This window comes from Sorghum bicolor, chromosome 3, assembly GCF_000003195.3.
Source record: "Sorghum bicolor cultivar BTx623 chromosome 3, Sorghum_bicolor_NCBIv3, whole genome shotgun sequence".
Classification (NCBI taxonomy): domain Eukaryota; kingdom Viridiplantae; phylum Streptophyta; class Magnoliopsida; order Poales; family Poaceae; genus Sorghum; species Sorghum bicolor.
The window spans coordinates 59512061-59522470 of NC_012872.2; positions in this window are offsets into that span (position 1 = coordinate 59512061).

Genomic DNA, 10410 nt, shown 5'->3' on the forward strand with positions numbered 1-10410 from the left:
TCATGTTGACCATTTTTCAAAATTCCAAACAGATTTTGAATTGGAGATTTATGTTTGAAAAGGGGACACTTTCCGGAAATCTGTATTTTCAAAATTACTTTGGATTTTGTACTAAATCTTTAAAAACTCAAAACACCAAAGTTGTACATATTAACAAGATCTACAACTTTTCTTTTGAACTCAACTTCAAATTTTGCTTGGTTTTTGAATTACATAAAAGGGGGTAAATCTAGGATTTTGAAAACTAGGGTTCCCCCCCTAAGTCTTTCGGAAAAACTTTCACCCAAGGTTTTTAAACTCCAAAACAAGCATCCATACATAAAATAAACACACTTTAAATTCCTAAACACATTCATCCAAAATAAACTTATTTTAAGTTGATGCATCAGGGTTTACTTATCAATAAACTATGCCATGCTCATGATGACATGCCATGTTTTAGTTCGCTTAACACGAGAGTGTTACAGCTCTTTCCCCCTTAAAGAAATCTCGTCCCGAGATTTAACTTGAAGACTAACTAATGGAAGAGGAAGTTTATCAAGCACTTCCAAAACCAACTTTTACAAAAACAGGGGTAGATCATAACACTACAGATTACAAGGATAGCACACAAGAAAGGAACTCAGGAAAACTTTCTAAGAGAAACTCTTCGGATTCCCACGTGGCTTCATCTTCAGTATGTTGATTCCATTGCACCTTGTAGTATTTGATAGTTCTTCTACGAGTGACTCGATCTTTTTGATCCAGAATCTTGATAGGATATTCTGAATATGTCAGATCAGGCTTTAACTCAATTCCTTCAACAGGAATGATATGATCAGGCACTTGAAGACATTTCTTTAATTGAGAGACATGGAACACATTGTGAACTGATAACAACTGTGGTGGTAAATCTAGACGATATGCCACCTTTCCACATCTTTCAAGGATTTGATATGGACCTATATATCGAGGTGCCAACTTTCCTTTTACTCCAAATCGAGTGACTCCTTTCATAGGTGACACTTTGAGGTATACATAATCACCAACCTCAAAGGTAAGAGATCGACGTCTCTTATCAGCATAACTCTTTTGCCGGGACTGTGCTATCCTCATGTTCTCTCGAATGAGCCTGACTTTCTCTTCGGCTTCTTTGACTAAGTCAACCCCGAAGAGACTATGTTCTCCAGGTTCTGACCAATTCAAAGGTGTCCTGCACCTTCTGCCATATAGAGCTTCAAATGGTGCCATCTTAATGCTCTCTTGATAACTATTATTATAAGAGAATTCTGCTAAAGGCAAACATTCGTGCCACTTCTCTGAATAACTGAGCACACAAGATCTTAACATATCTTCTAAGATCTGATTGACTCTTTCAGTCTGACCTCCAGTCTGTGGATGATAAGCTGTACTATGCAGAAGCTTGGTACCTAAGGACTTATGCAAGTGCTTCCAGAAAGCATTCACAAATTGTGTCCCTCTATCAGATACAATAGTCTTTGGAACACCATGTAGACTCACAATTCTGTTAAAGTATATCTTAGCATAGTCAGAAGCTCGATAATCCTTTCTTACTGGAATGAAATGGGCCGATTTGGTTAGGCGATCAACAATGACCCATATGGAATCAAACCCTCTCGATGTTCTGGGTAAACCTACTATGAAGTCCATACTAATGTCATCCCATTTCCAAGATGGAATTGGCAACGGTTGCAATTCTCCAGCAGACCTAAGATGAACTGCTTTCACTTTTTGACAAGTATCGCATCTAGCCACATAACTAGCAATTTCAAGCTTCATCTTAGTCCACCAGAATCTTTGTTTTAGATCATGATACATCTTATTACTACCTGGATGGATTGAAAGTCTTGTTACATGAGCTTCATCAAGAATTTGTTTTCTGAGTTCAGGGACTTTTGGAACTACTAAACGATCCTTGAACCAAATCACTCCAGCTTCATCTATTCTGAACTTAGAATTTGGTTCAGACTGAACCTTTCTTTTCAAAAAAATTATACCCTTATTTTCTTGCTGGGCTGTAATAATCTGATCTTTGATGGATGACTGAACTGTCATATTTGTCAAACTCCCTTGTGGAATCATCTCAAGACCTAACTTTTCAAATTCATAACATAAGGTAAGGTCTATAGGCTTGACTTCCAGACAATTGCAATGACTCTTTCGACTGAGTGCATCTGCCACCACATTGGCTTTGCCTGGGTGATAATGTACCTCAATATCATAATCTTTTATCAGTTCTAACCATCTTCTCTGGCGCATATTCAACTCTGACTGAGTAAAGATGTATTTCAAACTCTTATGATCAGTATATATATGACAAGTATTGCCCAATAGATAATGTCGCCAGATCTTCAGAGCATGGACTACAGCTGCCAACTCTAGATCATGAGTTGGATAATGCTCTTCATGACGCTTAAGTTGTCGTGAAGCATATGACTCTGCCTTCTTGCATTAGTACACACCCAATGCCTTTGCCTGAAGCATCACAATACACATCAAAAGATTTTTCAATATCAGGTTGAGCTAGCACTGGTGCAGTGGTCAACAACTTTTTCAAAGTCCGAAAAGCTTCTTCACACTCGGATGACCACACAAACTTGGTATCATTCTTCAGCAGTGTTGTCATTGGTTTAGAGATCTTGGAGAAGTCAGGGATAAACCTGCGATAATACCCTGCTAATCCTAAGAAACTCCGAACTTGATGTACTGAAATTGGTGACTTCCAGTCCAGAACTTCCTGAACTTTGCTTGGATCTACTGCAACACCTTCAGCTGACAGGACATGACCCAAAATTGAACTTCATCTATCCAGAATTCACACTTGCTAAACTTAGCATATAACTGATGTTCTCTCAGGCGAGTCAACACTATCCTGAGATGCTCTTCATGCTCTTCTTTAGTTTTGGAATAGATGAGAATGTCATCAATGAATACCACCACGAATTTATCTAACTCTGGCATAAACACTGAATTCATCAAGTACATAAAATGTGCTGGGGCATTTGTCAGACCAAAAGACATGACCAGATATTCATACAAACCATATCGGGTAGTGAATGCTGTTTTTGGAACATCTTTTGGCTTGATCTTAATTTGATGATACCCAGATCTCAAGTCTATCTTCGAAAATACCTTAGCACCAGTTAGTTGATCAAAGAGAAGGTCAATACGGGGCAAAGGATACTTATTTTTGATTGTTACTTCATTCAAAGGACGATAGTCCACACATAACCTCAAGGTATTGTCCTTTTTCTTCACAAAGATTGCCGGACAACCCCATGGTGATGAACTAGGTCGAATGAAACCTTTATCCATCAATTCTTGCAACTGAGTTTTTAGTTCTGCTAATTCTTTTGGTGGCATTCTATAAGCTCTTCTGGATATTGGTGTTGTCCCTGGCTTGAGCTCTATTTCAAACTCCACATCACGATCAGGTGGCAAACCAGGTAAATCCTCTGGAAACACATCAGGAAACTCACAGACCACTGGAATGTCCTTGATTTCCTTGACAGAGATAGCACATACTTGCTCAACTGCTCTCTTAAGGGTAGGAAGATGGATAAGAAGTTGAGACTTGCTATCAGGTAAGTTAACCTTGATGGTTCTATTTAAGGTGTCTATAACTGCACCTCTCTGACTCATCCAGTTCATACCCAAGATCACATCTATACTTGGATCTTTTAACACTATCATGGATGTTGGAAATATATATCCACCCAAGTCTATTGGTACCTGATGTACCATCTCCTTAGTGCATAGTCGACCCCCAGGTGACTGTATAAAGAACTCATCTTTGGTTGCACCAATAGGTATATTATGCTTTTCCGCAAATGCTCTATTCATGAAAGTATGTGATGCACCAGAATCAAAAAGTGTAAGCGCTGAGTGTTGGGCAACAGGGAACATACCAAGCATCACTGGTTCTCCCTCAGGTATAGCTTCAACTTGAGTATGGAAAACCCTTCCTGTTTTCTGAGTACCCTTACCCTTCTGCTGATTCTGGGCATTACCTTTGTTTTGATTTGCTTGCTGATTTCCAACTGGCCTTGGTGCATTGACATTTGAGATATTTTGCCTTGGATATGGACATTCACGAGAAAAATGTCCACTCTTCCCACAATTGTAACAAGGGTTGTTTGCAGCTTGTGGCATTGGCGGACGGATGGCAGGAACATTTGGCTGGCGTTGAACATTGAATGGCACTGTCGGCCTTGCAAAAGTCCTCTGCATATTCTGCTGCTGAGGCGGCTGATAAGAAGGGCGATAAGATGGGCGGAACTGCTGAGCTGGATGATATACAAGCCTCTGACGCTTCTTGTTGCCGCCAGATGATCCGGACCCTGAGACAAACCCCTTCTTCTTCTTAGCCTCCTTATGTTTGCGGTTCTTTTCTTCACTGGAGATAGCAATGTTCACTGCCTCATGATAAGATATATTGCCACATGATGCCATCATTAGCTGAAGCTTTGTATTCAAGCCTCTCATGAAACAATCCTTCTTCTTTTCATCAGTGTTGACTTGCTCAATTGCATATTGGGACAGATGATTAAACTTTCCAATATACTGTATGACTGAGTCATCCCCCTGACGGAGAGCTAAGAACTCTTCGAGCTTCATTTTCATAACTCCCTTGGGAATGTAATGAGCCCTGAAGGCTTCCTTGAATTCTCCCCAAGTGATTCGGTGGCGGGCTGGTTGAACAGCCAGCAAGTTTTCCCACCAAACCCCTGCTGCTCCTCTCAGCTGCTGAGCGGCGAAAGCTGGCTTCTGAGTTTCAGTACAGTTGATGAGACTGAACTTTTGCTCCATAGTGCGAAGCCAATCCTCAGCTTCGAGAGGTTCATCAGCTTTTGTGAATACTGGGGGACGAGTATCTGTGAAGTCAACATATGTGGTTTCTTCTCGGTTATTTCGACCACGGCCACGCTGACCAACATTCTGGTTCTGTGCTAACAGTGTTGTTGCATTGACCAATGCTGCAATTGCATCAGCCAAAGAGGGTGGAACTGGTGGTGCATTAGGAAAATCATCCCCACCCTGGGAAGAACTAGCTCCATGGTTGTTAGCAGACATCTGTTTAAAAACACATCATACTTCGATTAACATACTTACTTAAACATCATACATCATGACTTACATAGCACAAACACGTTCATCTTATTTATCATACAAGTCCGCTCCTGGGCAGGACTACCGAAACCACTATCTTACACACTTCCCATACTAGAGGTTTTCTGACTAACTAAGTTACAAAGTCAGAAGATCACACTAGGTCATACTTCTTGCCTTCTCAACACCTAGTCGTCATCCATATCCGACTCACTGGTGGTAACATCCTCATCTGGAGTGGGAGTTCCTGGTTCTTCTGCTTCATCCTCAGAAGTATCACTATCCACTTGGATGACAACTGGTCCTTCCTCTGCTGCTTCAGGAGCCTCGGATGGATTGAGGGCATCCTGCAGCTGGTGCACTTCCTCATGGAGGATGTTGGTATAGGCCTCAAGATTGACCACATACCCCGCCATATGGTACAGCTGAACTTCCATGTTGATGTTGTCAGTGAGCATCAGGCGCATATCATTCTTCATAAGCCTGTAGGTCCTTGGCGAAGGAGGACCTCCGCTGGTGTCACTCCCGTTTCCATCGCTGGAGTTGTCAGTGCTGCTGTCGCTGCTGTCGGAGGGTGGCGGATCCCTTGATGCCAACTGGTGCCTTGGGACACGACCTCCGGTGGACTTGCGAGCGGTTAGGCGGGTACGAGCCATCTGCCAAAATATTTTTATTTTGAATATTAGAACTATATATGTTCCAAGGTTAAAGGATAGAGTTTTACAATTAGATAAACATATTACCTCTAATTATTAACAACTTTAAGGAGGAAAGTCAATTACATGTTTTCAATAATGATGCATGAAACGTACTTACGAACAAAGCATACATCAAACAATTAATTAGCTTTAAATTAGTCACTTGATATAAAAGTGCATAAACTTGCTTTTCATAATTAGGGCAATATTATAAACATTGTTCCTTGTATATAAATATTACCATAATTATACTAAGAACATATCCATTTAGAGAGAAGGATAAGTCTAAAGAATGAATTGAGACAAGTTAGAAGCATACGACAAGCTTAGAAGCAATTTGGACTCAAACTAATTTGAAATTTGGTTTGACTCAAAAGCTTTTGAAATTTTTTAAATGAATACTGTTATACTTTCTAAGGGAAACCTGCTCTGATACCAGCTGTGGCAGAACCTCCTGAATTAAGTGGCCCACATGCACACATCATTGTCCCAAAGACTTCTGATCGACGTGCATGAGTTCCAAATGACTCAAGAAGTCTGTCGGGTGTCCTCGGGAAACCCGAATCATCCACGTAACATTCTTTTCAGGAATTCCCTCATCAAGCATCACAGTATTACAACATTTCATAGATAAGAGAAATCAGAGTAAAAGCGGAAATTTTACATAACGTAGATTGAAACTTAAGTTCATAGTTTACAAACCATAAGTATTTGATACATAAAAAGCTTCGGAACTTTATATTACATAAACCATAGATCACACAACAAATTTTACTTGCCCAAAGTCACTCATCAGATTCATCATCATCATAACTCTCCTCCACAAGAGTAAAGTAACCATGACCATCAAAAGGATTATCAAAGGGTTCACCTGCAACAGGGGTTAATAAACCCTGAGTACAAAAGTACTCAACAAGACTTAACCGACTAATAAAGAGGTGGAGACTCAGGTATGCAGGCTATAGGGGTTCAAGGTAAAGCTTTATCAAGATCAAGTATTTCTTTTGCATAAAAGCTTACTAAGAGTAAAGCCTACTTTCAAGTTTTAACTCAAGATTATCACTTATAACTAGCCAAGATCATTATCCAACTTTCATAAACAAATCACCTTTTTTCTTATACCAAAGATTCACTTACTACTACGATGATGGTACGAGGATTGAGGCTCCATATCCGAGGAAACACGGCGATTCGAATCGATTAAACCCAGCTGGGGATTCAGTACCACACGACATATGTAGAACTTAATCTTGCATATGTCAACCTGTTTCTATAGATCCTCCCATACAAGAACGGGTCCAGCGTCACCCGAGAGTACAGTACACCACCATCCTACAGCCAATCTAGATGTTTCCCGGTCATCTCAGATCCGTAAGGTGGGTACACGCTACTCTCGCCATCTCTCCACTCCCAGTACGCGGTTAGCCGTTCTCAAGTATCAGAATAGCTATAGGTAAGGCTTACCAGCGCATGTGGGCTGTACTCAAATTTCTCAATCACAACAGGCCAATCAACGGTACGGTCCTTAATCGACACAGTTGGAGACACTACTTTAAGACTCCATTCTTAAAGCAAGTCCACCGACCGGTCTCAAATTGAAACATTATTAACCAAAAAATATGCCACAACAACCCTTCAAACTTTCTCATTTGAAAACTTATCTAATGAGCAGGGCTAAGCATACTAAGCATTTTTATAAAGCAAGTATCAAGGTTAATATTGAAATCATCAAGGTAGATAATGCAGCAAATAGGATTCATTCAACTCCTATTCACCTAATGCATCATATTAACTCAAGTGATATAAATAACTTTATGAAAATACAAGGATAGGGTTTAATGTCCGGGGCTTGCCTTGACCGGAAGGGAAGTTCGGCAACTCAACAACACTCGAAGGATCCACAAACTCGGAAGAAACCCACTGGGGATCATATTCTTCCGGAGCGTATTCTATACGTAAAAGTGCATATGCATGATTATGATATTCTCATGGCATGGTAAAGACAGGTTACATGTTCTTGGATGACAACAATAAACATGACTATCTCGAGTACAATTTACCTTCACGGTATAGAAACAACTAACTTAGCTACCCAAAAACATAGATTATTTCTAAACAAGTTTTATTATTTTCATTAAGCAATATTGGGTATCTATCAAACAATAAAGATCATATATATAAAAAAAATCATAACCAGGGAGCATGTTATGCTAAGTGACCACTGGTTGTCAAACAATCTAAAATATCACCCAAATCCTAAAGGGATTAATTATTTCTATTTCTTTTATAAGCATTTAAATAGCTTTATTAAGAAACAGAGCATACTTTATCAAAAATAACTGAAATAATTTCTGAAGCTAGATAATATTAACACAAGTTCACATATTAAATTTCATGATTTTTGGATATATCTATAAATTGTTAAAATTCATGGAAGGTTTATTCATTAATAAACAGGGGCAATTTTCATATACATGCAAACTATCAGAAAATGGAATCTAATATTTTTATTGGGTTCTAAATATTTCAGGGAGCCTATACAAAAATTTTCATCATTTTTGGATCACCAAACAATTTATGGCAGAAATTCAAACATCAACCATTTTTAAACAAAAAAGGAAAAAGAAAAGCAATTCGAAACTGGGCGAGGCCCAGCCAAAAAGGCCCACAGGCCGGCCCGAACTTGTGCTGCGCACGCCCGCGCCCTCTCCCTCACGCGGGACGCTGACAGGCAGACCCCACCTGTCAGCTCCGTCCCGTTCACGCGCGGCGGCTCGGCCGCGACTCCGGCGGCCGATAGCGAGGTCCTCGGCCTCCGCGCGCGTGCGCGTCAGCTCCGTCTCACTTCCGCGGATCGATTCCTACCACTTGCTCGCGCTCTACCGCTCTCTGTCTATCCCAATCGCGTCACCGGCGGACGACCGCCATGACCGACCATCGTCCGGCCATCAGGACCCGATAGAGCGCAAGCTGACGGCCTAGTGAGCTTCCACAGGGGTTGGGGAGGGTGGTGCTCACGCTGCAAGGCTCGGGGAAGCAGCTGAAGTTGCTGGCGACGGAGGCAGTGTTGCCGACGGACGCTCTGAGCTCCACGACTTTGTTCCGGCGATCCTGCCCGCGTCCAAGACGAAAGAGTGAACGCATGAGCTGAAGGAGCGGAAGAGAAACCGGAAACAACCACGAGGAACACGTGCCACTTACTAGAATCACGTGGCCATGGAGGGAGCTTCTCGGCGGCGGTTCTGGCCGGAGATGGAGAAGATGGTGACGTCCCGGCGATTGAGAGGTTTATGGAGTGGACTTGGTGGTGCTCTGGGTTCGCAAGGAGGTGGCGAACATCGTGGACAGCTCAATTTGATGCGAGGAGGATCGAGCACGGCCAATTTGGATGGGGACGAGGTGCTGCTCCTTGGTGCTCCGGTGGCAGAAAAGAGGTCGGTGCTCGCAGGAGAGAAGGGCACGTCGCGCTCCTGGTTGCCAACAGGTGCTCCACATCGTCACGGACGTGAACACGCGCGTGGACGAGGTAAAACGGTGGCCATGCGCTGGCATTCACCGATCAACTCTCGGCTGTCCACCGCCATGAACAGGAGCCAAAGCTTATCCCCCCCTTTCTCCCAAAGTACTCTCTGTCTTTTTGTGAAATGCAACCAAACTTTGAATAGAAGTCAAAATTTCATCAAAATAAAAGTTGTACAAAATTTTGTGAGCTACAAAACATCTTTTGGTGGCCAGAGCCAAATCTGAGTGGAAGTTAGCTAAATTGGCCAAACAGTTTTGAAATTCAAACTCAAATCAAAGAAATTCCAAATTTTTGAATCGGGGCAAAACAGAATTTCCAAAATTACTTTTGATTTTGTGTAACAACTTGAAAAACTCCCAACATGAAAGTCAACTTTCATGTTGACCATTTTTCAAAATTCCAAACAGATTTTGAATTGGAGATTTAAGTTTGAAAAGGGGACACTTTCCGGAAATCTGTATTTTCAAAATTACTTTGGATTTTGTACTAAATCTTTAAAAACTCAAAACACCAAAGTTGTACATATTAACAAGATCTACAACTTTTCTTTTGAACTCAACTTCAAATTTTGCTTGGTTTTTGAATTACATAAAAGGGGGTAAATCTAGGATTTTGAAAACTAGGGTTCCCCCCCTAAGTCTTTCGGAAAAACTTTCACCCAAGGTTTTTAAACTCCAAAACAAGCATCCATACATAAAATAAACACACTTTAAATTCCTAAACACATTCATCCAAAATAAACTTATTTTAAGTTGATGCATCAGGGTTTACTTATCAATCAACTATGCCATGCTCATGATGACATGCCATGTTTTAGTTCGCTTAACACGAGAGTGTTACAAAAAATTTTGGGATTTTGAGTGGAAGTAAACAAGGCCTAAATACATATGTAAAACATTGAAAAAAAATCATTGAGACATACATGATGTACTTATTTATCTCATTTATAAGGTATCATCGTATTGTTTGACACCCCCTTAATCAAAAGTCCTTGTTCCACAACTGCTTGAAATTTGTTCAGATTTTTTAATTAGTCCAGAAAATACTTAAAAAAATTGGTTCCTTCTGGTTCTATGCCAT